The following is a 27,115-nucleotide window of genomic DNA, read 5'->3' on the forward strand; positions in this document are numbered from 1 at the left end:
TACAGCGCCACGCTCTAGGACAGCTCGTCTCCTGTGACCTAGGCCCTGGTGCACTCCCCTCCCTCCCCCTGGAGCCATCGATCCCGACACTCCGGCTGGTACCCGCACCATATGCATCCTCACACATAGACGATGCACTGCGCGAGACGTCATGGAAAGAAGTACGTCAAGGCCAATTAACTAGCGGGAATAGCCCGGGGTGGGCGTGGTCGACGCTGAGGCAAAGGGAGGGGGGGTAACGCGGAGTGCGCGTCCACGGGCAGCGCCTGGCTACGGAGCGCGGACCAATGTCCAAGCGGAGGCGCTGAAGACGGACGTCACCACCCCGGTGAGAGAGGAGCACGTGACGGCCGCGGGCAGCGCGGGGCGGGAGGGGTACTGAGAGGGGCGGCTTCCTCTTAGTCAGAGCCGCGCTCCTCCCAGCCTGCAATTATAAAAAAAATATTAGAGGCAGTGTAGTCCTTCCTCGGAGTTCCCTGAGCCGGAGCGTGCGTGCGTGTGAGTGACAGGAATGTGCCGGCCGAGGGAGCGCCGCGCCGTGTAGTGTGTGTGAGGAGGCTGTGTACTTGTCATTTCAGTCAGGTTTAGTACTGCTCGCCTGTCCCCCCTATCCCTCTTCCCTACCCCTCCCTCTCCTGTTCAGTCATATTGTGATCACCACTCCCCCCTCCCCCATCGCTGCTCCAGCTTCTGCCGCCTTCAGTCTGCGTGTGAGGGAGAGAGAGAGCGGCCGGCCGGCGGGGGAGCCGGGGGACACCATGCTGTGATCAGGCGCCTCCTCCTCCTCTCTCCCCCACAACTCCACTCCCGGGATACACGACACCTGCATCGCCTCTGCCAGGTAAGGGGGCAACCGGGAGGGAGGGCCGCATCGGTCACCGTGCGGGGGTGCACATTCTCCCTTACCAACCCCCCCCTCAGCCATATTGGCCGTGTCATTGACAGGTGCCCTTTGTAGAGGAGTGCCAGACGGCCGCCTTTATTGTCTATGGCAGGCCAGTGCCAAGGCTGATGCCAGCACCAGGGAGGAAGAGGAGGAGGGTGGTGCTGCTGCTGCTGGTGGTGGGATTATATAGGGATGGTTGTTATGGCAGCATCCTGACACTGGGCACTCTGTGCCAGGCTGAGGGGGGCACACCAGTTGATTGGATGTTGCATGATCCAGAGCTTTGACCTTGACTGAGATCTGCACCCATCTGATGGCATGAGAAATGCCCCCCCCCCCAATATGATGTCTGGGGTGTCCAGGCGCTATGGCTGGACTAGGTCAGACAGATCAGGTAATGGATGAGGGAAGCAATGTCTGCTCCATGAGTTCAGATTTGTAGCAGACATGTACTATGCATCACCTTTTATGTGCTGCTTCTGGGTTCTCTCCCCTTCCGCCAGTGTCTTACATGGTGATCACACACACACACACACACACACACATTCCTATTAGTCATGCCTCTGGAGTGAGCTCTCCCTGATCATCACCATCCTGCTAAATCAACCATTCTGTGTGTGCTGCTCGGATTAAGTAGCCTGGATTAGTCTCCTGGCTACTTACTATTTCAGATGGTGAGCCTACCTGTGCTTGATTCCAGGGACACCGCTGTAATCTGCGCTTTACCAGCGACTGCTGGCATCACCCGATCACATTATAGCCTGGGTAACTCTTCAATGCATAGACCCTGACATGGAACTGGTTTTTGTTTTTCCTGTAAAGGCATTTTTACTTTAGAATTTAGCCTTGTCCTTGGTCCATCTGTTTATTTCTAGATAGGTCCTCGTATTGTATGTTTATCAGCCAGATGTCACAGTTGTATAATGAAAGTTAATCTGCCGAATATATGCTAGTTTTATTTTGAAGAGACTAATAGAAACAGGCGTAATTGCATAAAAAATGATTCTGCAAGTGTCACGCACCACAGCAATAAGCCACAATTGAAAATAGTAGCTCACGGTTTGCTGATTTGCAGATTTGTATGGAGAAAACAATTTGCTTGAAGATTCCATAAATGTAGAGGCTAGCAGAAATGAGAATTTAGGGTTACAGGTGTGCTGTCACATCTCTTGCTATTATCAGCTGGGTCAAGTGTTGTAACTCAATCAGTTAGAATTCATATATGGACACAATGCTTTGGAATACATTTCTTCCACGTTTTCTATGCACATGCTTTGCAGAGCTACTAATTCCTCAGGTGATGGCTTGTGCTGAGCTTTGATCTGTTTTCTTTGATCCTGTAGTTCAGGCAGTCCTTGACTATAGGGTGGTTGAGATTAAGATGGTGGGATTGACAAGCTGTCATTACTGCACTTCTTTGTATGTTGCAGTTAATATTTATATTGTTTGTGGAACTGAAGGATGTCAGTTCTTTTTTGGATTGTACAATTGAGGGGCTCAGTGCTATTTTGTTTACACCCCCCCCCCCCCCATGCTGCTTTTTTTTTTCTTTTGTCTTCTAATCATTAACATTAAGTTTTTTTACATGTTTGTTTTTAGAAATGGACAAACCTTAGTGGTCTGTAATATAATATCAGGCACTTTTCACATTTGTAAATATTCTATATCTTTGACAGTATTTTTCCTTGTGATCCTAACTACCCTTTAAGATGAGGGCACTGTCCTTGCTTGCTCCTTTAGGATTGCCTTTATATATCTTACCCAGTCACTTATAACTTATGGCGGCTGCTACTGTAGCTTTGCGGGATCAATACCATCATAGACTCCATTGTTTTTTAAATACATTTTAAATCTCATCTTCTACTCTGCATATCACAATGAAATGTGTGTGTGAATTTTTTTTTTTTTTTTGGCATTCCACTGCAGTGTGTTCTGTTTTGCATCTCTTGGGAACTCCTAACACGAACTCCCTGCCATAGATATTTCTCTCAGTTCTGAAACCTAGGTACTATCTCGCCTCCTGCTGTATTGTTCGTTATAATAAATATATTAGGAATAACCCAACCTGGTAGAGTGAGGTTTGTTTGCGGTGACCTATGCACAGCCCTCAAACTCAAGAGGAGATTCCTTGTACTTGGAGCTACTGTCCTGTAGAATTGTTGGATGATTTAAGAAAGTAATGCCTCATACACACGCAACGATTATCGGCCGACCGATCGTCCAGCTTTTGTCCAGAGTTGTTTTTTGTTGGTTGGAATGTGCCTAGACTGCACACAAATTTTCTCGGCCAACAACAACCAACTTCAGAAGTGATGTCCTGTGCTGGTTAACTTTCCATGTGTTTTTTCTTCTCTGAGCATGCCCAGTTTTGCTCATCAGATTTTTGTCTGCCGAAATCTGTACTGACTGATGGAAAATCGGCCATTGTGTTGACGGCCAACAAAAATTTTATAGCATGCACACCAGGTTTTGTTCGGCCGAAAAGTCGGAGTCGGTTGTCGGAAGCATCATACTAACAAGCTGAAAATCGGACGTTGGCCCAAAATTCACGGCCAATTATCGACGCGTGTGTACGGGGCTTAAGGCAGGCCAGGCCATACATTGAGCAATTTTCATTCCTTCATCCATGGGTTTAAGGAAAATTAGCTTGATTCCCTCATTAATACAGTCAGTGTCAAGGGGGAATCCCTGCTCTATTGTATTCTGGCAGCGGAGATTCCCCAACTGTCACAATGCAATGATTACTGTTGGCGGCTATAGCTGCTGGCAGTGATCAAACAAAAAACCCAACAACCAGCCTGCCTATAGATGGAGAGACATTTGTCAAGTTCCTGCTGAGCTGTCCCGAGTTTCCATCTGCCTATAGCCGGCTTATTGCATCTTTTTGGGTGAGTCAATTTTTGAAGGCATTTTTTGCAGGCTTTGTTTCATGTGACTGGTATTGGGGTTTGATTTTTGATTTGCCTATTTTTATTTTTTTCCCATGCCTTAACAGGTGCATACATTTGCAAAAGCTTATTTTAATACTGTGGGGTTTATTACATTTGTGTACACCAGAATCCTAGAAATTGATTGATATGCACTAGGTAGCTCTGCAGTTTCTTGTCGTTTCCAGCTTCCTCGTTAAACTGTGACTGAGCGTATCCATGTTTGGGTTCTCTCTGCACTGGTAACTACCTGAACGTCACCCCTGTTCACTACCTGAAACACATTAGAATGACAATGTGGAATAGATTTAGGTTTTTATTAGCTTGGGAGGTCTATCATTCCCTCAGCATGTGATATAGAAATTGATGTGTTATTTTAAAGAGCAAACTAATTAGGGGAGGCTGGTAATGTATGGTCAGTATAAAGTGTAAAAACACTCCTTTGCCTTCCCTCATTCCACTTTGCTGAGATCTTCCATCTGTGGACTGTATGGTGCTGCACAGCCTCATCTTCTGTCATATCTTGTTTATCCTGCGTCTGTGCACCACCATCTTCTGTCATTCCAGTGAAAATTCTTTACTCCCGAGGGATAAGAACTCTTTTTGGAACCAATGCAGGTTGTGGCTTACATGTGATGAGCTCAGCAGGACCCCATGGGGAAGGTTTTCAAGTAGGTTGTTTTGGCTCAGAGCAGGCCACACAGCAAAGGGCTTGGCAGAGCAGAAACGGGTAAGTGTGTCACTTGTCAGGGGTGATGAGGAAGGCGCATCAGAATCTACTAAAAGTTAATATAGTGTTTAAGCTGCTGAAATGAGAGATAAAAATGACTGTCCAGGAAATGACTTTGTTTTGTGTATGCGTGTATATAATCTGGTTCTTGTGAATGACCCTTTGTGATCTCTGAAATTAATACCTAAACAAGTGAAAAGTCTTGGGATTTTGTATTTATGCTTTTCTTTAGAGGCTAACAGCTTTTTTTTTTTTTTTTACAAATATTTTATTTATTTTTTCAAAATGCAATTTAAAACAGAGGCCCAAAATATAAATCGTACACCTTATCCCAGAAATACGGAGTAATTCATTTAACGTTTTCTCTCAATATTCACAAAGTATGCATTTTAAACTACCCTAAAGAGTCAAATCCATTTTCATTTTTCCAAAATATGTATCGTTTGCTTTATTATATCAATAACCGTATATCTCTGATATCATATTTTAATTATTTATTTATTTTCTTCTCTTCTGTATTCCTGTACTATTGTTGCTCTATTCATTCTAAATTCGGCTAACAGCTCTTTGTAGTTCTAGTCACTGCAGCTTCCCAGTTATTAAAAAAAAAAAAAAAAAAAAAAGACTTCCATCCAGGAACCCTAAAACTGGGTGAACTCAAATATGCAACTACAGACTTGGAATGCTATGCTGATGGCTACATCTATATAGCCTGCCTTTTTAGCTCATGCATCAAGTTTTAGGTACCAATAAACAGTAGCGAAGAGGAAAGGTGGTGGGCCAGCCATTATCCTTCAAGTCAGTATTTGCTTATTAGATTGCCAGGATATTAAACAAAAACAAACAATTGAGTTATGTGCTCCTGTTTTTACTTTTTTTTTTTTTTTTTTTTTTTTTTTTATGTAGAGCCGGGGTGTCAAACTCAATTTTATCACGGGCCGCATTAGCATTATGGTTGCCTTCAAAGGGCCAGTTCTACCTAGAAGACTAGATGTCCAGAGCGCCCCCCCCCTTACATCAGATGTCAAGAGTCCCTCACCCTGCCTTAGATCAGTGTGCCTCACTAACCTTGTGCTGCTACTGGGAAGAAGGGGGGGGGGGTGGAAAGCAGAAAGTGCAGGGTCTGGAGGAGACCAGGGGAGGGCTGGAGTCTGCTGAATGCTGTGACCAGGGGAGGCAGAGAGGATGCAAAAAGAGGCACAGGATATGTAGGAGTTCTGTCTTCCTTTCTGTTGCCAACTACTGTGAAGGGGAGGGGCAGATTTAAGCCTCTTTATGGCTGCATGGAGAAGTGCAGGATCTGGTGGAGGAGTTATGTTCTCCTTTCTGCTGCTGACTGCTAGGATAAGGTGGGGGCAACAACTAGGGGGTTGCTGCAGCAGCAGAGGTGCAGGGGGCCACATGAAATGGCCTCGAGGGCCGGATTCGGCCCCCGGCCTTGTGTTTTGACACATGTCATGTAGAGTGTTAGATTTTCCTGGCAGAAAGGTCCTGGTCAAAACAGCGCTCCAGTGTGGGGCTCCACCCACATGGCTGTCATTCATTCAGTTTTCCTGTGAATTAATGAACTACCAGTACATTTCATCCACTGCAGAAGATGGCTTTTAGTCCTTAATAAACTGCGAGGGTGCTGACTGCTCTTTGTTCATTTATTTAAAAACCCTATAGCTTTGAAACTGACAGTCTGCATGAAGGTACAGACTAAAAGCCTGTATGCGGAAGCCTGACATTGCCCCCATGATCAGGGGTTGCAATGCTTTCTGGGCTCCTGCAGGACTAATAAAATAACTAAATTAAATTAAAAAAAAGCACAATTTTTTTTTTTTTTTTGTGCAAAAATATGTGCATGTGATTTTAAGAAAGGTGAGCTTATGCATTAAAATCCCCCCCCCCCCCAAGGGCTACAGAATTCCATTGTTAATTTATTTACATGTGGTTTGTCTTGCTTTTCAGTGCGTGTGTGTGTGTGTGTGTGTGTGTGTGTGTGTGTGTGTGTGTGTGTTTTTTTTTTTTTTTTCTTAGGCTCCATGTATTGTTTTTTTTCAGAAGCCCCTGAACCCACCTCCATGTTATCTTATCTGTCCATGTACACCGGGTCGTTTACAGTCATTTGCAGGCAGTTGAGTTCAGGGGCGTTTTTTGGAAGGCAATTATTTGCGTTCGAACGTGTTTCCCGGAGTTTCAAACGCAAAAACGTGACCGAATGCGATGACCCACGTTTAGCGCTCGCGTTTTTCCATTTTAAAGGGGAATGATTTTTTTGACCTCTAGGAACGGTTCTAAACGCAAACGCCCGCTAAGGCCCCGTTCACATACAGGCGACGCTACTTCCCGAGGCGACCTCCGAGTTCGCGGTGCGAGCAGCGCGCCGTGACCTCGGATCGGCCGGCACGGACTTCATAACATTGAAGTCTATGGCGGTCGCATCCTGGTCGCCCCAAAGAAGCTCCGGACCCTTTTTCTAAGTCGGAGCGACTTGTGTCGCTCCTATTAGAACGGGTCTGCAGCTTCCCTATGGAAGGCGACCAGGTCGCCTCACAGGTCGCCTTAGTGTGAACGGGGACTAAACGCGGGTTCAAACGTGACCCAACGGACATTTTAAACGTCCTAACAATTCCAGCATTCAAAGGGACTTTTAACAACGTCCTGTGTACATGGAGCCTTAAACTGATTCTCCAGGCACGGTTCACACATGTGATGCGGGAACCCTGCAAAATCCAATCCGCATTCAAATCGCAGGCAGTTCACACTGCCATATGCGACTCGCTGGGGGTGTCAATACAAAGTTAACGACACTCCAAGATCAGTGTACATATCGCAGTGCGAACTGACAGTTTGGACATCAATCGGATCGCATTGGTGTGAATACCCATGTAATCTGAATTCTGCTGCAGACCCAAAAAAGGGTCCTGTGCGTGTTCAGTCCGAATCGGATGCAAATTCAGCCATACAATCTGTATGGCTGAATTTGCATCACACAGACATCACATGGGATTTTCAGAGCAGTGCGCTCCGAATCACATGCAATGTCTGTCATCGCTTTATGCTCCATATAAAAGCATCCTTTGTTGCAGAACATTTTTTGGTTGCTTTGCATCAAGTTTCTTATAAGCAGCCTGTGACTCTGCTTTGCTCGTGACTGGAATAGAACCAAGATTTTCCATCTTTAAATGGCACAAATCATAGTCCAGAAACTCCCTTGTTTGGGATGTAGGATATCAACTATATTTGTCATGTTTCCATTCACAAAGCATAACTAATCCTACCTAGCTTTCCCCTTCAATGTAATAAGATTATCATAATTAACCCTGTCCTGTTTAATTTACATTTCTGCTTTTTCTATTGTCTGATTAATGTGTACCCATAGAACCAGGGCCTATCAATGTGTTTGGTAAATTGATGAGATTTTAATAGTCATTAACTGCTGTGAAAGGAACTGCTAAAAAATTGCTTGTAAATGGGTCAATCAAGTATTTTAAATGCACTCTTGATGAATTTGTTCTTTTTTCTTGCCATGGATCTCTGAACTTGGTTGGAAATGGACTATCCAGAAGGTGTCCAATCCCTAGCAAAGCCTGCCCACACCTTGCACATCAAAGCCTTTCTCGCCCAGGGGGTCATATTGCTCTCAAAGTGACCGCTTTGTCCATAGAGGCAGCTGAAATTACAGCACACCTAAAATACAGTAAATGCACATTCGATTTTTGGAACGATTTATGGGTTTTAACAAAACCAATGCTCTGGCAATGGTGTAAAAGTATCTATCTAGTATTTTGAGATAGTAAAAGCCCATAGCCAAAAAAATAGTTAAGAGTTTTTTTTCTTTTTAGATGCTGAATCTATCCCATCATAGCTGTTGCTTTGTCCATGTCCTTTAATTTTCATGCAGTTCTATAGATTTTTTTTTTTTTTTTTTATTACGTGATTTTTAGGATGGAATGTTATCCATTGAAATATAGATTGGTTAATTTGATTCTGAGTTTTCTGCAATGCAGTATAAGCGCTCCTTGTGCATTTTAGGGGCTGGATTGCATGCGACAAGTGTATTTTCGGGGGGTGTGGGTTGGTGCAATGCTGCTTTGCCTCTGAATAACAAAAGCGATGAGCTTTAGCTGCATTTCCTATATGTCCTTTAAGGCATCCTCTTAAACATGCATGCATACGCACAATGAAAGGGTACAAAGGAATGTATCAATAGGAGAGGGCACAGAAAATACCCAGGTATTACAGCCAAGTGTTACAAAGGCAACATGTCTCGGTTCCACACACCTCGAACTGTGTATGGGCAGGCTGAATGTACCATGTTCATTGATCAACTTGGGTACAACTAACATGCCAGGTGTCACCTGCGATATCGCTGATGGCTGCAAAAGCCACTAGCAATAATCGCGATCATCTCCTGGTGAGGATGGGTTCCTCAGTGTGTCTGAGTAGGCTATGTTAATCATTTTATTAGGATATACCAAATGGCCACTTTGGTTGGCAGTGTTCAAGTAACAAAGATTTGATGCCGTCAAGGGCAAGGAGTTCGTAGATATATTTGATTCCCCCTCACACAGAATCCCACAAATGCAAGGATTGCTTCAGGGAGGTGTCAGTCTAGGTCTAACCAGCTGGAGTCTAGATGAGGTTGTAGATGGGGGGGGGGGGGGGAGAAAGGCGAGCATTCAGCAATTGCCAAGTGTACCCAAATAGGCATCTCAGAGGAATCCTGAAGAGGGATCCGAGCAATTTGCATCAGTGTAATAAAAACACTAAAGGGTTACTAAAATTATTTTTTTAATTAAAATAAACTTGTTCTACTTTTCTGCTCTGTGAAATATTGCACAGAGTGGCCTTGAACATCCTCCTCGGGGGTCCACCTCTGGCGATCTTGGCTCCTCCTATTCTGTGTGCCCCCCCATACCAAGCTGCCTGCTATGGGGGCGCACGTGCATGCTCATTCCCAAGTGTGTCTATGGAGCAGCACGCTTCAGAGAAACACACAGTGCAGCTTGGCGCTGTCCTCGTTTTTCTCTCCTTACTGCATTTGATGGGAGTAAATGGCTTCTGCTGTTGCCTCAGTCATTGTGTGAAGGTGGGGGAAGGAGATGCAGCTGTGCAGTGCCGCTTCAATTGAGGGAGGTGGGGGGGCAGGAAGCTGTAGAACGTTTTTTGACCTTAATGACAGGGAATGCATTAAGGTAAAATAACTTTTTGTCTTTAGAATCACTTTAAGGTTAGGCACTGCCAGGCCTCCTGCAAGCCTCTGGTGGTATGGCGCTGATGGTATCCTTGACTTTTTTTTTTTTTTTGCAATGCCAAATGAAGCATAGCCGCTTGCATTGCTCGATTCTCAGGAATATGGCTTGGTATAGGGACTGGTAGGACCTAGAACAAAAAAGGGAAGGAAGTATAGAGAGAATCGAAATGTCTGCATAGAGCATTCATTTTATGGTGTTCACCTGCAAGTTCAAGGCTGCAAAATGTCTGGATAACCCCTGCCATCAAGGCGTCATTTTTCAATACTAACTGTAACGTATCTTTAATAATTCATAGTGATCTTGTTAAAGGTTTATCACTACTGCCATTGACACTGACAACAATCTGGGGGATGAGGGTTGCTTATTACTGTGGAAGCTATTACCAAGGAATATTACTGCCAATGACACCGGTTCTGAGAGGGTAGTATTTTTGCCTCTTCAGAAAGCTTCATGCAGCAATTTGTGGCCCTCAACTAACATTTTACATACAAATGACCCTTGGGCTGCTTTTTATGTTGCACACTATTGATGTAAATCCAAGAACAAAACGATGCCAGTATTTGGTGGGCTGCACTAGTTTTCTTTCAGGCCGTGTTTTACTTTGCAAAATGTTTTGTCTTAACATTGTACTATTTTTGGGCTATCCAGCTTCCAAGATGGCCCCAGACAAAAGGTGTGTGTTGTGTTTTTTTGTTTTGTTTTTTTTCTTCTTCTCCCAGAGAAGAACCTTGCACAGGATATTGCTTTGGTTCAGATGTAAATATGAAACTGGATTGATGAGTGTTAGTGCAGTTTAGTTCAGGAGGGCTGAGGGGATTGATTGGAGAAGCTGTTCTAGATCTAGAAGTCCTGGAGGCTTTCATGGTATTGTTTTTAAAGTACTACATACTTTAAATACTCTGAGCGTGTTGCATTTGGAGCCAATAACTTCTTAATGTAGATTTAAGGTAATGTTTTACCTTGATTTACATTATCCGTGTTTAAGTGCTTGTGGGGTGCCACAAGTATAACCTCAGAACTAAATCAAGTACCTTTGTCGCCCAGTCAACTAAAATGCAGTTATTTTAGGGCTGGAATTTTTGTCAAATTTGTCATTCAGAAAATATTTTGATTTTACTTAGCTTAAATGGTGCAAAACGTGAACCTCTAAGCAATGGGAAGAAAAGTAGGATGGTTTCTTGCAATCCATTTCCTGTATCCAGATGGCTTTTCAATATTTGAACTCCAAAGAATGCCTTCCACCCACAGTTGTAAGCCTGAAATCCAGGCAGATAAAATAACTCACATAGGTAACTGAATTTTAAAGTCAAAGTGCAAGTACCTGTATTTTTGACTGCCTCTTGCAATTCCCTTAACAGCGTTTAGGCTGGGAAATGGGGAACAAGGATTTTACTTCACTATCTTGTCACAGCATGAGGGCAGGGCAAAGGCCTGATTGGCAGTAGAGAAAATCCAGGTCTGGCAGTGCTGTGTAAGTCTTGGTAATGGTCAAAAATAAAAATGCCTTTGACTGAATTAACGCTTATAAATGTATTTGATCTATAAATCTTGCTGTTTACATGAAATTCAGCTTCAGAGTGGCAAGTTATAAAGAAGTCCCTCTCGCCCTTCTAAACAGATCTGTAAATTTTATATTACTAGCTTCAGCAGCAGATAAAATCCTTTTTGCTTGTCCTGCTCATGGTTGGTTAGTATCCACTTTTGGCACTCTACTTAAAGAGGAAGTAAACCCTCCTCAGGAAGTTGTACCTATAGGTAAGCCTATGATAAGGCTTACCTATAGGTACTGTAAATATCTCCTAAACTTACACCGTTTAGGAGATATTTACCTTTAATGCAGCCAGTGACGTCACTGGCGCATGCGCTCTGAAGGAACGGCTGATCGTGCCGTTCCTTCAGAGCCCCGTGCCGTGACCGTCGGCTCCCGTGCGCGTGCGCGGGAGTGACGTCACCGAGGCTCCGGCCAATCAGATGACCGGATGCCGCGATCCCGGAAGACGGGCGACATGTCATGTCGCCCGTCATACAGGTAAGAGAGCGGCACGGCGGGGGCTCGTTCTAAGGTAAGTATTTCATAATGAGCTAGTATGCGAAGCATACTAGCTCATTATGTCTTTCTCTTGCAGGTTGTAAAAAAAAAAAATTTTTTTTAAATGAGTTTACAACCTCTTTAAGTTTTTATGTACAACTCTGCGACAGGTACATGAATTGGGTGCAGATACTGACTTTCTATGCTGAGTCCCGACAAGGGTGTCTTATCTTTTTATGAATTCCTCTGAATTTATTAAAGTGGTTCTCAAGGTTTTTTTACCTTTGTTTAAGCAGTAGTATACTCCGCTTTTTAACTTTTACCTACAGGTAAGCCTATAATGAGGCTTACCTGTAGGTAAAATTAATATCTCCTAAACCTGCACTGTTTAGGAGATAAGCAGCCACTGACACCAGCAGCACATGCGATCTGAAGGTCCGGCGGACCTTCAGAGCTCCTTGACGGAAAGTGAACTTGCGCGGGAGTGACGTCATCGCGCCTCCGGCCACTCACAGCTCCAGAGCCGCTGAGCGTGGAAGAGACGCTGAGGGAACATGACAGCGCCCCCAGCGGTGACGAATGGGGGCTTTGTTCTAAGGTATTTCATAATGTGCTAGTATGCGATGCATACTAGCACATTATGCCATTGTCCTGCAGGGTTTTTTTTTCTCCGGGGATACTACCGCTTTAATGCATTCTATGCATTAAGGTAAAAAAACCTTCTGTGTAACAGAATCCCCCAGTCCCCCTTTTTAGTTTTGTGAGCCCATTTACCATCCAGCACTGTGCATGAGAGCCGAGGCTCTGTCCCTTCTCTCTGGGCAGATTGATAGCAGCAGGAGCCATAGGCTCCCGCTACGGTCAGTCAAATGCTGTGATAAGTGTGGAGCAGAGCTGAGGTGGCTTGGGAACGAGCCTGCACTCATGCTACCTTCAGAAATTGCTTTCTATGGGCCACTTGTAGAAGAGTAGGAGCCAGGCATGCCGAGGAGGGTCATGGCTGTTCTGTGCAAAACCATTGCACAGAGCAGGGAAGTATGTTTAATTTCTTTACTTAAAAGGTTTTATTACTTTATATATTACCGAGCTGCATTAATCTATGTATTTATATCTGCCTGGAGTTTAGCTTTAGAGACCATTCCCATTGTGTCTGCTCCAGGCCCAAATGCAGTGACAATCTGAAATCAATTATTTCCAATAAGCCCATTTCACACCCTCAAGTTGAGTTTGTATTCATATGGTGAAAATATAACCATCTGCATTACTGCGTGCTGCAACACTCATTCAGGAAAGGAAAAAAAATGTATTTTGGCTCTGGTTGTGAGCAAAGAGCCTGCACATCAATACAATGTGCTAATGTCAACTGCAGTGCATTGAACACGTCAACGCATGCTAAATTAAATGGATGTGGTGGGAGTCCAGCCCCAATGTTAGATGGAAGCATTTTCTGTCCACTGTTGTATTTATAAGATCTTTGGGCAGGTTTCAGCTTTGACCATATAAGATATGGAAATGTGTAGCTGTAAAGCAGAAATGTTTGCGGTTTTACCTTAGTGCTGCATAGTAATTTTACTGTTGCATGGTTTTAAAGTTACTTTGGTGTTTTTTTTTTTTTTTTTTTTTTTTTTAGCTCTAAAGATGAGTGATCTCTCCTTCATGAAGTGTTTCGGCCAAAATATTAAACCTGCGCAAAATGATATCTACATATCTTGGAGATATGGAACAGTGAAACATGATTGTACATACTGGCACAGTACACACAGAAATCCATAAATGGATTTCAAGTTGTTTGAATAAAGAATGCAGGAGGCACAAAGTAATGCAGTCAAGAGCAACTTGCTTCAGGGCGTGAGTGCTAACGAATTAGCTACCTGCTTGCTATATTTGGATGTTATCACCTATAAATCCACTGTGCTACTTGTGAATCTAGAGCTATGCCTATGCAGTATACTCCAATTCTTTCCAGGTTTTAGAGTGTAGTGAGCTTTAAGAATAGATTCACCTTTTGCATTTGCCTTTTTGTGCATTTTTAAATTTTATTTATTTTTTCTTTTTGACTTTTGTATGCACTATTGAAATCTGTGTGGCCATAAACGCACTTCATTTATCCTGATCAATAATCAGCACTGTACTGGTGGTATCGGACCCCAGTGCATTATTTTTGGGCAATGCACGTTAAATCGCACAGGTGTGAACAGGGTCTTAAAGCGTATTTTTACTTTTACGATCACCCTGGGATAGCACTAACTTTAAGGCTCTGAAACTGTGCTGCAGCCGTGTGCGGTTGTGGCATGGTATGGCCTTATTTGCATGAATGGGTTGTGTTCAACCCATTCAAAGCAAAGTGCTGTAGTATGTACATGCCTTATATTAAGTATGATATCCTAGTTTGGCTGCAAAATTAGAAACATACTTTCAAATCATCTGTAACTCAAAATCTATGTGCCCAGTAAGCTTTAAAAATAAGGAATGTGGCATGCTTTGGTTTTATCTAGCTCTAAGAGCAGATACAGATCATTAAGTTCCTCTGCTCTATACAAGAAAAGTATTTACAGCTTTACAAAAGGAAATGAATATCAGCAGACACTGACGATTGCAGTGCACCCTTTTCAATTAGTGGTCAGTAAAGAAGTGTTCTCATGCTCTCTCTTGCTTTTGTAATCCTTCGCAAAAGGGCCTTCGACGATTGGTGTTAGTGGGAGTAGGGCCCACTTACAGACCACTAAATACAGTTGTGTTCAAAATTATTCAACCCCCCAATGCTGTAAAGGGTTTAGGGAATTTAGTGTACATTTGTAATTGTATTCAGAATGAAATCCTACAAGGACTTCTGAAAGTACCATATGCAACTAAAATGACATCAATTGGTTTTGTAATACAGTAGTAAATGTTTCTTTTGTCAATTCTTCATTGACACAATTATTCAACCCCTTAAAGACTACCACTCTGAAGAACAGAGGTTCATTGAAGTGTTTTCAATCAGGTATTGAAAACACCTGTGGATGTCAGGGAGCAGCAATAAAGCCTAATAAGCACCAATTGGGCAGCTTTAAAATGACTGTGATACTCAGCTCCTTCTAGACATTTACTGGTGTGGTTACAAACATGGTGAAGCCAAGAGAATGGTCCAGGAAGACAAGAGAAGAGGTGATTACTCTTCACACGAAGGGCAATGGCTTTAAGAAGACTGCAAAGATGTTAAACATACCAAGAGACACCATAGGAAGCATCATTCACAAATTCAAGGCAAAGGGCACTGTTGAAACGCTACCTGGTCGTGGCAGAAAGAAGATGCTGACTTTGACTGCTGTGCGCTACCTGAAGCGTAGAGTGGAGAAAAGTCCCCGTGTGACTGCTGAGGAACTGAGAAAAGATTTGTCAGATGTGGGTACTAAGTTTCTGCTCGGACAATACGGCGCACACTGCGTAATGAAGGCCTCCATGCCAGAACTCCCAGGCGCACCCCCTTGCTGTCTCCAAAGAATAAGAAGAGTTGACTGCAGTATGCCAAAAGTCATGTGGACAAACCACAGAAGTTTTGGGATAGTGTTCTGGGGACTGATGAAACAAAGTTAGAACTGTTTGGGCCCATGAATCAACGCTATGTTTGGAGGAGGAAGAACAAGGCCTATGAAGAAAAGAACACCTTGCCTACTGTGAAGCATGGAGGGGGGTCAATCATGCTTTGGGGCTGTTTTGCTTCTGCAGGTACAGGGAAGCTTCAGCATGTGCAAGGTACCATGAATTCTCTTCAGTACCAGGAGATATTAGATGACAATGTGATGCAGTCCGTCACAAACCTGAGGCTTGGGAGATGTTGGGCCTTTCAACAGGACAATGATCCCAAGCATACCTCCAAGTCCACTAGAGCATGGTTGCAGATTAAAGGCTGGAACATTTTGGAGTGGCCATCACAGTCCTCAGACTTAAATCCGATTGAGAACCTCTGGTGGGACTTAAAGAAAGCAGTTGCAGTGCACAAGCCTAAGAATGTGACTGAACTGGAGGCTTTTGCCCATGACGAATGGGCGAAGATACCCGTAGATCGCTGCAAGACACTTGTGTCAAGCTATGCTTCACGTTTAAAAGCTGTTATAACTGTAAAAGGATGTTGTACTAAGTACTAAGATTGAATGTCACTTGGGGGTTGAATAAAACAGATAATGATGTGAGCACAGAAAAGACATTTGTGGTTATTTCATTATAAATGTTGTGTTTTATTTGTCTGACCTACACGTGCCTCTTTGATTTAATTGTAAGCAGGATGACTGAATGATCAAAATCAATGTCAAACTGGCCAAAACAATCAATTTCAGTGGGGGTTGAATAATTTTGAACACAACTGTACATCATTGGTGTCGAAGAGGAAAAGCTGTACGGTTACCGTGACATTGGTGCCAGAATTATGCAGTCATACAGAAGACCGGGCTACATTCACACCGGTGATTTAGCCCAGGTGGATTTGGGTTGCAATGTTGCATCATTCACTTGAATGGGTCACATTCAATGGAGACACTGCCAAAGTGGATCATCTTTTATTGCACAATAAAACAACAAAGCATTGCGCTCATGGCATGTGTATAACCCCAAGCCTTTAGAGCTTAAGGGTAGCAGTAAAATGCAGCTCAGCCGCTTAGTCTCCCCCAAACTGCTTACCTCCTGCATGGCCAACAAGGTGGGACTTTTCTCTTTGTGCTGGCAAAGGCTTTTACATAACATAAGGGAATTTGCCCTTCTGAGCTGCTTTGATAGGATAGGTAATCATATTTGAGTGACAGCTGGGAGTGTTATATTACCAATTCTGCTGAATACATTGCTTTGTGTTGGGATGGGGTTTGTGTTCAGGGCAGATAGGTAGAAAATAGGGGGGGCATGTTTTAACTTATTTAAACCATGTAACTGCTGACCTCTCAGAACAGCAGACGTATACATTGACTGCAGCATATTCATGGTTGTGTAAGAGTAACCATTACATAAAGGAAGTGATACGTCAATCTCAGGCATTTGATTCAAGTAAGTTTTGACACACTTCTCATATATCGGACCTACACAAGTTGCTTTGGCCTTTTTGTTCTAGAATTTTAAACATACAGACGGTTCCCCGGGTTACAAGCGAGAGGGACTGGTAGGTTTGTTCAGTCGAATTTGTAAGTCGAAACAGGTACATTTTTTTTAAGTGTAGCTCCAGCCAAAATTTAAGTTTTTTTTTTTTTACTGATAGCCTAAGGACATGGTAACACCCCCTGTAACATTTGTTTTGCTGTCTGTACCCCTGTTCAGAAGATTTCACCTAACTTTCTGTCCCTATGACTGTGTTGAAAATTTTGGGTTATTGTGGAAACAAGGATTAGTGATAAAGCTCTCCTTTTTTTTTTTTTTTTTTTTTACAGGAGTGAATTTCCCTTCCTAGGGCTAGATTTTTCCTCACTTGCTGTTGCCTCCCTCAGTTTGCAAGTAGGAGTTGTTTGTAAGTCGGATGTTTGTAACATGGCTGCCTGTACTTGGTTTGTCTGCAGTTCTACTTTGCGAGGATAACCTAGTAAATGCTACTCTTTAGGCCTTGTTCACACTATGGTGCAGGGACATCCGTTTTCTGCAAGGGCACAAAAAAATTCTCTGTGCCCGGTTTACACAATGTGCAGGTTTTTTGTGTATGCAGTTTTCTGCACAGGAAAAAACTTGACATGACAATCTCAGTTTGCATAGGGCACATAACTAATGTGCATGAAAACTGATGTTACTAAGTGAAATCTGTGTGATTTTCCCATTAGTTTTCATGCAGATATGGTATGAACAAGCCCTTAGTCTTTTAAGATGGGAGTATGCAATTATAACTGGTAACTTCTAATGTTTAGTGGTGTATATTATAGGGGACTTGTGGCAAAAGGAAGGCAAGGGCTGACACTGATGACATTCTCAGAATATGCATTTCCTAAGATATGAATGGAGGCTTGTATTGCTTTCTCAAAATGCTATTTGTATGGTTATGCTGACTTGCTGGTTAGTAAGACCTGCTGACTACTTTAAGCCACTGAATGCAAACAAGTATGCATATTGGGAGGGTCAAGGTGATTTGCATACAAGCTCTGGCTTAGTAACTTGTATTGAAACAATATCGGCTCAGAATGAGAAGCCGGCAATAGCGGTCTCATTGTCAGTGTGTATGTATGTGCCAAAAATGTGATCTGATCCTCATCAAAGGCAGGTCATACATTTTTTTTTTTTTTTCAAATATGATTTTATTGCAAAAGTTGAACCATAAGTCAGTACAGTGTAACCAAAATATGCATATCACGAAGGCAAGCAACAAGTGAGTGGACAATAAGCACACGCAAGAGTACTGCTGATACAGAAGCCATAACCTAAACTGAAACGTCAACAAAGAAAAAATAAGAACTTCATGCAAGCATCGGCAAGTACAATACAATTGTCCGAGGCACTAGGCCGCCGCTGAGGCACTTGATGGTGTTTACGTTAACACTAGACCAGTGGCAATGTCTAGTACAGACTCAGTGTCTGCGCAGCATATTCTTAGCGTAAGGCTCAGATAGCAAAACTGAGGTAGAGAAGAAGAAGAGAAAGAATAACAGAAAGAGAAGAGGGTGGACAGACAGGAGGGAACAAACAGACGACCATGGGGGGGGGGAAACCGCTCCGTACTAGGCTCCGCTCCCCTCCTGGACAGGCTCCCTGCCCGGGTTCAAGAGCACAACAGAGACTTCCCTTGATCGGAGAGGACGAAGACCTTCTAGTATCCCCAAACCTTCTCATATTTATCACGTCGGTGGAGCGCTGAGAGTGTCAGATCCTCCATTCTGTTTATCTCGACCAACCTCTGCATGCAGTCCTTGATGGTAGGTGACCGGGAGGTTTTCCAGTACAATGGGATGCAGGATTTTGCTGCACAAAGGACGTGGGGCACAATAGACTGTTTGTATTTCCTCAGCGGGATGCTGGTCAGTTGCAGGAGAAAGAACTCTGGAGAGTCAGGAATAGTGTGGTCGGTGAGGTCCCGTAACAAGGAGCCCACCGCTGTCCAAAAGTCTCGTAACTTCGGGCAGGACCAAAATATGTGGAGTAAGGTACCCCTTTCTTCCTGACAGCGCCAGCAGGTGTCCGGGGTCCCCGGGAAAATCCTGCTCAGACGGGAAGGAACCCTGTACCATCTGGTGATTAGTTTATAGTTGGATTCCTGTAGCTTGGTACAGGTTGGTGTCTTCAGTGCGATGGTGCATACGTTCAACTTCTGCGTCGGCGAGAGGGAAATCTGAAGATCTTGTTACCACTTGGAAATGAAAGGAGGGGTAAAGTCCTCCGCCGGAGAAGTTAGGAGATGGTAGGCCTGGGATAACGTGTGTGGAAGCATTCCCTCACCCTCACATAACACCTCATAGGGGGTCAATTCCCTATTAAAGAGGTCCGGAGTTGGTAAGGATGAGAAAAAGTGGTGTAGTTGCACCGCCGGCCAGAAATTGAGGGCAAAGCGCCCTGCGGGGTCTGTCAGCGCGGCTATGGAGGGCCAACCTCCAGGGCACATAAAGTGAGATGCCACTCTTCGATCGCGTTCGACCAGTGGTTGGAAGGCGCGGTCTGATAGGCCCGGTGAAAATGCCGGATTTCCCAGAATCGGGAACAGCGGAGAAGTGGCCGAAGAGATGGCAGGATGGGAGAGGATCGGGGCTATAACAGAAAGGGTGACCTTAATCGTAGGGTGTGACATAAGAGAGGACGGCCAGTGTCCCTTACACCAAGGGGCACCCCCCAGAGGTATCGTCGATTGCGCCAGTTTCAAGCAGACCCACAGTTTACTGGAGGAGTGCCTGCGCCAGTCCAGTAGGTGGCCGAGATGGGTTGCCTGGTAATATTTGTGTATATCAGGCAGGGCCAAACCCCCACACTGTTTGGGCAAGGTCAAGAGCGTCCGAGACAGTCATGGCGAGCCCGAAGCCCAGATAAACCGTATGAACAAGGAGTGCAGTTGTCTGAAGAAGGCAGATGGCAGTTTAATCGGGAGGGCCTGAAGCAGGTACAACACCTTGGGAAGGACCGACATTTTTAGCAGGTTGCACCTCCCAAACCAAGAATAAATGCCGGTCGACCAGGACTCAAGAAGCTGGCGGACCGTGACCAGCAATGGAGCAAAGTTAAGGTCGTAGAGCTTTGAGACGGTCGGTGCCATGCGGGTGCCCAAATAAGTGAGCGCCCCCCTGGTCCAGCGGAAAGGTAGTGAAGAAGAAATGGTGGCCATCAAGACCGGGGGGATAGCGACCCCCCCCATCGCCTCCAACTTACTGAGGTTGATCTTGAGGTTTGCGTGGGTACCATACAGTGCCAACTCCTTGAGGAGATTGGGCGCAGAGACGACAGGATTAGATATGGAGAACATCATGTCGTCTGCGTATGCAGAGACCTTACACTCAACCTCTCCAACTGTAAGCCCGGTAATGTCCGGATTTGCCCTCACTCTACAGAGGAAAGGCTCCAGGGAAAGGGCAAAAAGCAGGGGAGACAAAGGGCACCCCTGGCGAGTACCATTGGAGATCGAGAAGGGTTCCGAGAGAACTCCATTGCACTTCACCTGCGCAGTCGGGCCTGAGTAAAGGTGCCCAATCCAAGAGAGCATGGTGGAACCAAGACCCACGGACCGCAAAGTGGACGTCATGAACCTCCAGCTGACCCGGTCGAAGGCCTTTTCGGCATCTGTATTTAGGAAAACGCATGGTGTATTGGTCGACCGGGCAACATGGATAGGCCATACATTTTAAACAATTTTCTTTCCTTTAACCATGGGTTAAAGGAAAAATTGCTCAATTTTCCCATCAACACATTAAGTGTTTGATGGAGGGGGATCCCTTCCTCAATGCTATTGTATTCTGACAGCAGGAGGTTTCCAGCCGTCAGAATACAAAGATCACTGCTTGTGATCACATGGGGGGGGGGGGGGGGGAAGTGAGCATGTGAAGGAAATCTTACTGGCTTTCTGTACTGAAGTCGCTCGATGGACACACAGCAGGGCTTGGGAGTGAGCAGGCATGAGTGTCCCTATAGCAAGTGGCTTTATATGAGGTAGAAGATCGGGGCTGCTCCATGCAAAGCCATTGCATGTCTTAAACAAAAAAAAAAACCTAACTTTACAACCCCTTTAAAGGAATATTACATTTTTTTTAATCCTTTAAAGGGGTTGTTAAGCCTGTGGGCCTATACCACAACTTTGATTTGAACTCAATTGGTTTCTATGCATGGGGGGGGGGGGGGGGGGGGATAAAAAAAATATTACAATTAGAAACAAAATGGATATTTGTTACAGGCTACAAGACATCCTGGGCTCACTGAGGGGATAGTTTTAAGCCATTGTAATTCACATTGGAGGGTGCCCTTGTTGTACTCCCTATGAGGCGCCCCTATTTTGATGAAGTGTCTCTTCTCTGTGGATAGCTTATCAAATTCTTACTGCTTTTATGAATACTAATTCTCAGTATTACATTTAACGTTGTGCAAAGCACATTTATTTGGTCAGAATTGTAGCAGCAACTTATCTTGTATGTAGATATGTGGGTTTTTCTTCAGCACCATATATTGTCTCCTCAACTTTACATGTTTGCTAACTTGTTAATTAGTGTTAATACAGTATCTCACAAAAGTGAGTACACCCCTCATTTTTGTTATCTTTTCATGTGACAACACTGAAGAAATGACACTTTGCTGTAATTTAAAGTATTGAGTGCACAGCTTGTATAACAGTGTAAATTTGCTGTCCCCCTCATAAAAACTCAACAGACAGCCATTAATGCCTAAACTGTTGGCAACAAGTGAGTACACCCCTAAGTGAAAATGTCTAAATTGGGCCCAATTAGCCATTTTCTCTCCCTGGTGTCATGTGATTTGTTATTACAAGGTCTCAGATGTGAATGGGGAGCAGGTTTGTTAAATTTGGTGTTATCGCTCTCTCCCTTACTGGTCCCTGGAAATTCAACAGAGCACCTCATGGCAAAGAACTGTCTGATCTGAAAAAAAAAACTTGCTCTACATAAAGATGGCCTAGAATAGAAGATTGTCAAGACCCTGAAACTGAGCTGCGGCATGGTGGCCTAGACTAGCCTTTCAACCTGGGTGCCTAGAGGTTACTGCAGGGGTGACTTGGCAAAATTCCTAAAACATGCATACAAACCTGCAGGTGGATCAAGCCTGCCTTTTAGTTACACAAAGCCACAAGTTTTTTATATGCACCATTACGACTTTACAGACTCTGGCATCCTAGCAGCCAATGACGTCATCAGTTAATAAGGAGGATGTCTGTTGCCTCCACCATCCTTGTTTGACCCTGCTTTGCCCTTCTCCCTCAGCACTGGGTTGATATTAGCTAACTGAAGGAGAGAAAGGGCTCTTTCACATGGTCCGCCTCCGTAGGCGGATCCTTGCTGCTCAGCTGGGATCGATCCGCCGATCCCCGCTGAGCCGGCGGATGACAAACTGAACGGACCGTTTGAAAGGACCCAAATTGAGGGAGAAGAGAAACATTTTTATACTAGTCAGTACCAATGTGCAAAATTGCATTTTCTTAAGAATAAATCGCATCTGATGTTGGGTGTCCTACGTGTGGATGTAAAGCTATTAGAATGGGGTGTTTTTACACTATAATTTTAAAGGGTGTCTCGACTGAAAAAGGGTTGAGAAACACTGGCCTAGACCATACAGTTGTTTAACAGCACAGGCCTCGCCATGGTCGACCAAAGAAGTTGAGTGCACATGCTCAGCGTTATATCCAGAGGTTGTCTTTGGCAAATGGACGTATGAGTGCTGCCAGCCTTGCTGCAGAGGTTGAAGGGGTGGGGGATTAGCTTGTCAGTGCTCTGACCATACGCTGCACACTGCATCAAATTTGTCTGCATGGCTGTTGTCCCAGAAGGAGGCCTCTTCTACAGATGATGCACAAGAAAACCCCCAAACAGTTTGCTGAAGACAAGCAGACTAAGGACATGGGTTACTGGAACCATGTCCTGTGGTCTGATGAGACCAAGATAAACTTATTTGGTTCAGATGGTGTCAAGCGTGTGTGGTGGCAACCACATGAGGAGTACAAAGACAACTACAGTTGCCTAGTCAAGCATGGTGGTGGGAGTGTCATGGTCTGGGGCTGCATGAGTGCTGCTGGCACTGGGGAGCTACAGTTAATTGAGGGAACCATGAATCCCAACATGTACTGTGACATACTGAAGCAGAGCATGATCCCCTCCCTTCAGAGACTGCAGGGCAGTATTCCAACATAACCCAACACACCTCCAAGACTATCACTGCCTTGCTAAAGAAGCTGAGGGTAAAGGTGATGGACTTTTGAAGTGTTAAAACCACTAACGCATTTAGGGGATGGTTCAACAGCTTACCTTTTTGTAGGCAAGGATGTTTTTAGTTTTTGTACAACACCTTTTGATTGAAATAGAAAATACAAAAATGTGTATTTATTCAAAATCCTGTGTTTAAAAGTAAGACATTGAGGCCTTCTTTATTATAAGGGAAATGAAACCGTGCTAACTGAAGTTTTCTTATTTGTATTTTTATATACTAGCCAGTCTACTCTACAAAGCATTTTTCCTAAGGGCATGTATGTATTGGAATTTTAAGATCACGCAAGGTCACATTGCCTAGTCACAACTACCTGTTTGAAGTAATGTACATCACTCTTATTCCTTGTTAAATCTATGAGGGGGGGGGGGGGATATAACTGCCAAATTATTATAGGCAGTGTATTGCGCCCATGTATTTTATAAAAAACATATATTCTTTATAATTGGGAGTAAAGTATTTTCATACAAGTAGTGCTCTTGACTCGTTTTTACATTCTTCAATTTTTGTCCCTTTTTATTGAGGGGAAAAAAGTTTAGTACTGTGCAGTCCACAAAACGCACTCAAATGAATCTGTAGTGATTTCCTTCCCTCCATATGGTACTGCCATACTGACCCCACGCGTATATATATATATATATATATATATATATATATATATATATATATATATATATATATATATATATATATATATATATATATATATATATATCATTTTTTTTAAACTTTAAGACCTGTATCCTTCTCTTCACCTGCACTGGGATGTGTGTCCCCAATATTTATCCTTGATTAGCTCTGGGGACATCTTGAGTTTTTCACATTACCCCCTCACTTTCTTTTTGGTGACCAATGGTCCTAAATTGGAGGGGTAAATCACTCTAGTGGAGTCATACAGCAGCTAAAACTTAGAGGGCTGACCTTTCTCCACTTTATTAAAACTAAAATTAGTTGATTAGAGAGATTTTAAGGAAAGAACTTTTCATATCTAATTAAAAGCTTTTTTTCTCCTTAGACACTTTCATCCCCTTCCTGCCCAGGCCAAGTTTCAGCTTTCAGCGTTGTTTCACTTTTGCGCGGTCGTGCAACACTGTACCCAAATGAGATTTTCTATAAATTTTTTTTTCCACACAAATGGCTTTCTTTTGGTTGTATTTAATCAACACTTTTTTTCCCTAAAGAATGCCAAGATTTTGAAAAACATCCCCTTTTTTTCTTTTTATAGGTTTTACATTTTTGCAAAAAAACAATCTTCCTAGTTTAGGCCAAAATGTATTCTGCTTTTTTTTTTTTTTTTTTTTTTTTCTACTTGAAGCTGATTCATTCAGTATGTTTTGTAGTGATTGATCACAGCAAATCACATGGTACAGATGGGCTCTTATACCTCTTTAGCAGAGTTTTTTTTTTTTTTTTTTTGCAGTATTGGTTTACAAAAGATCAATTTTAATCAGTTGCTCATCCCCATATTGTTGGTGAACATATTGCTGTGAGGTAAATGTTTGAACTAATTTTGGCTTTTTAGTAGTTTTCGCCGCTGGTTAAGAACCTTCTTTGATAACTTTTTTCTTTTTTCTTTTTTTCAGTTCATTCAAAAACTGCAAGATTAATCTATATAGATTTTTAGGTGCGTATTAGGTCGAAGTATAAATACATCAAAATCATTTGCAATCTGGATTTGATTTGTGGTTTTAGTATTTTGGGTTTGTGAGGGATTATACCTAAACATAAAAGTATGTTTTAATTATTGTTTTTTTGCAAAAAAAAAAAAAAAAAAAAACTTTCCTCCTTTGCTTAAAATGTAAGAGGTGGATTTGCGCCTGTAGTCTATTTTCTGAGTGTATAACTTAATTTTCTTCGTGCATGTTGCAGTTGGGCTGTTCCAATCTGTCCTGCAGTCACTCGTATCCTCCCCCCTACAGCAGTGGTTCTCAACTCCAGTCCTCAGGACCCACTAACTGGCCAGATTTAAGTATTCCCTTGGGGAGATGCATGCAGACTGCAATCGCTGAGCAGCAAATTATATCGCCTGTGATGTATTTCAGTTATCTTGCAAACTTGGCCTGTTAGTGGGTCCTGAGAACCAGAGTTGAGAACCACTGCCCTACAGCTTTCCAATACTGCTCCTAGCAAGGACTGATTGGCTGCATTCATCTTTAGAAACAAGTGCACCATGTAGACAAGTGACCTCTTTCAGCACAGCAGGAGGATGTGGTCAGCTCCATTCATTATGTGGCCTCATGCACACTGGACATTATAAAAAGACACTATTAGGATCATCACTCTGACCAACCCCAAGACCTCTTTAGCAGTAGTCCAACAACTGTTAGAGCTCTTCAGTTCCATCTCCCTCTACAAGATAAATTACACAAAATCAGTCATGCTTAATCTGGGCATAGACCTGAGAACTGTGAAATCCATATCATTCAAAATCCCATTTCAGTGGTCCTCAGACTCATTCCTACCATACCTGGGAATCAGGCTAACCTATCCAAGTCACAAAACATTAAAGACCAATTTCCATGACCTCGTAGAAAAACGAACCCATGTAACCAAAAGCATGGACCACCTTCCTGTCTCATGGGTGGGTAGAATTGCCCAAACAAAAATGTACTTGCTCCCCCACATCTTGTATATGTTCCGTACAAACTCTCTAGCTATCTTACCGACTTACCTACGGAAACTACAAAGCATAATAAATTCATATGGCAACACAAGAAACCAAGACAAAAAAAAAAGCAATTTTTCTTACTCCTGTATCCCAAGGAGGGTTGGCAGCTCCCACCATTCAGGCTGATTTTAAAGCAGTAGTTCTAGACCAATTGAGGGAATGGTGGTCGACCAACTCGGATAAAAGATGGAAACAAATTAAAACCACAGCACTCAACAATGACCCAAAACTTACTTTGGCAGCAAACCAAAGCAAACTCAACCACACACTACAACACCAACACCTTGGATCCATCACGGCAGCCTTACGGGTCTGGACGGCAACTCTTCAAATCAACAAAGGTCTCCCACCAACTATTTTTACCCGTTTGCCCATAAAAGCCTTGGAACTACTATCACCAGATCTAACCACTTCAGCATGTACAGATGGAGGACTCGATAATCTAGGCCTCTTGTAATCCAAATCAGTTATACAACCCTTCTCACACCTGCAACATAGATTTGGTTTGCCCCATAAGTCATTCTTCCTATACCTTAGAATATGCTCGATTCTAACCAACCTCCACCTGTCAAACCGGACACCTTTTTTGGACTACCTGATGAAAGTCTATGAATACCCCAAAACAGGCAATCAAAGGAATATCTTTTGCATACAAATTACTTATGACAACCACGGGTGACCAGCCCTCCAATTGAATTTTGGTCCATACACACACACACACACACACACTACTTCTAACTAACCTCTGGCACCAAGCTCTAATCTTACCTCTGCGCAACTCGCAATGCATTTCCCACTGGGAATCTCTACAAAAACTATTCCACAAATGGTATTACACCCGAACCAGACTGGCCGCCATCTCTACCACAACCTCACCACTATGTTGGAGAGATTGCAAAGCAAAGGGAACTCTATCATATATATGGTGGAATTGCTTGACTATCCAGAGCTCCTGGCAGGAAATTGCTTTCCTGGTATCCTTATGCAAAGTGTCCCAACCTCTGACCCCTCTAGATCTCCTTTTTGGGTCTCCATTCTCAACTGGCCCCCCAAAAACCAAAGTAAAGGCAACCCATATCCTGATAGCATGCCTAGCACTGGCAAAACCATGAAAATCTGTCAAATGCCCCTACACTCAGAGGGCATCGGACTTCTAAATAGTAATTTCCAAATGGAACTTACTTTTGCCAAAGCTAATCTGAAAACATAATCTTTCTACAAGGACTGGACAACCTTGGATCAGACCACAGGAGCATATCCCTATGCACAATGGATGGAGGAAGGCTTTATAC

General features: G+C 43.4%; 1 protein-coding gene across 4 annotated transcripts in view; it reads left to right on the top strand.

Moving 5' to 3' along the window:
* Nucleotides 1-222: 222 nt before the first annotated feature.
* Nucleotides 223-27,115, top strand: part of ATP2B1 (ATPase plasma membrane Ca2+ transporting 1) — a 369,470-nt gene continuing 342,577 nt past the window's right edge. The window contains exon 1 of one of the 4 annotated variants that reach the window (XM_082254546.1): nt 223-328. The gene's annotated coding sequence lies outside the window, so the exon portion shown is untranslated. Of the gene's footprint in view, nt 329-424; nt 842-27,115 lie in introns of those variants that run through there. The other 3 variants (XM_082254548.1, XM_082254545.1, XM_082254547.1) reach the window with 3 other exon arrangements.

The sequence above is a fragment of the Pelophylax lessonae genome, assembly GCF_965119305.1.
Source record: "Pelophylax lessonae genome assembly, chromosome: 4".
In the NCBI taxonomy this organism is placed as follows: Eukaryota; Metazoa; Chordata; class Amphibia; order Anura; family Ranidae; genus Pelophylax; species Pelophylax lessonae.